Genomic DNA, 1,965 nt, shown 5'->3' on the forward strand with positions numbered 1-1,965 from the left:
GTAGTAGTAGTAGTAGTAACAGTAGTGGTAGTAGCAGCAGTAATAATAATAATAATAATAATAATAATAATAATAATAATAATAATAATAATAAAAGGAGATGTGCAGTTTTTCCCTGTGTGTTCAGAGAAACTATGTAAAATACATATCCAGTCCTACCATATGGATGCCGATTTAAAAAAAACTTCCTACGTGTCAGCTAATGGGTTGGCGGAGAGTTAGTGCTCCTCCCCGGAAAACAACTAAAAGATTGAGCAAGCAGAATGAAAGATGGGTTCTGGACAAAAGCGGAAGCATGCTTAAAAAAGTTTGGGAGGGGTGAGAAAGTGTTTTGATTGGAGATGTGAAAAGAGACGTACGAGTAGGGACTGTGAAGGTGGATGGAGTAGTTGGTGAGTGGGGAGTGCCTACAGAAGTGGATGAGAATGGTGGTGCTCTGGTAGACATTTGTGTGGGGAGGGGATTGGTGATGGCTAATTCCTTCCTTAGGTACAAAATAATCAACAGGAATGCAACGCGAATGATGAGATGGGTGGGTGGTTAGCTGAATGAACGGAAAGCAATGAATGACTGTGTGTATGAATGAGAGAATGAGAAGATATTATGTGCTGGTTGCGAGAGCATACAGATGTTGGAGGTGAGAACACTCTGACCACCACTTGGTGCTGCTTAGAGTCAAGGTACAAATGAGATGGATGATAAGAAGAGGAGAAGGGCAGAAGGAAATAGTACATAAAAAGAAGGAAGAAAGGTTGCAGAAGGATGGAAAAAGGCAGAATATAGGAGACAAGCTGAGGAGCGATCGGGTAAATATGATCTGGAGGAGATAGGGAAGGTGCAAGGTATTAACAGAAAAAATCTGTGCAGCATTTTTTTTTAATGTGTCCGACTCTGGGCATAGGCTTCACAGCCTGCTCCCAAGGCCCAGTAGTCCTCTTACATACCAAACACCTATGCATGTCACCAACTTTCGGCGCTAACATCCACCTTCCATATTGAATACATGCTAGGGCTGTCTCATACTGGACTGGTGTACTGGAATTAGCGGGGTTATTTTTACGACATGTCGGGGGGTCTTCTGGTAGATTAGTAGTCTTTTTTTTTTTTTTTTTTTTTTTTTTTTAATGAAATTCAAATCCTAAAGCTGTTCCCAGCCCCAGCCGGGATTTGCACCTGGGTCCGGTAGCACTGCAGGTCACCTCTCTACCGATTGAGCCATCGCCTCCCCTAAATGTGAGGTGGTATGTGGGATGAAGAGAAGACGAAAGGGGGTGCAAGAAACAGCATGGTGAAATGAAGAGGCGAGGCAAACTGTGGCACAAAGTAAATCATATAGTGAGTGGATGGTAAGCAGAGGCGTGGAGGAAAATGAGAGTTGGAATAAAGAGTTAAATATATATATATATATATATATATATATATATATATATATATATATATATATATATATATATATATATATATATATATATATGTATAATATACATATACTGTATATTTACATATATATAAATATATATATATATATATATATATATATATATATATATATATATATATATATATATATATATATATATATATATATATATATATATATATATATATATATATATATATATATATATATATATATATATATATATATATATATGATGATGATGATGATGATGATGATGATAATAATAATAATAATAATAATAATAATAATAATAATAATAATAATAATAATAATAATAATAATTATTATTATTATTATTATTATCATCATCATCACTATAACAAAAAATAATCAGGGAGAGACTAGACTGTAGCACCAGTCGAACAGAGGGGTACTCCTAAGGTGGATGGAAAGCTGATGACTGGGAAAGCTATTGCTTCTCTTTCATCAGCCCTCAGGACTAACTTCTGACCATCCCATTTTACTGAACTTTTTCAGTGTTCCAGTCACCCAGAGAGCAGGCC

Source organism: Coenobita brevimanus, chromosome 21 (assembly GCF_032717465.1).
Source record: "Coenobita brevimanus isolate Jiangsu-jjx chromosome 21, ASM3271746v2, whole genome shotgun sequence".
In the NCBI taxonomy this organism is placed as follows: domain Eukaryota; kingdom Metazoa; phylum Arthropoda; class Malacostraca; order Decapoda; family Coenobitidae; genus Coenobita; species Coenobita brevimanus.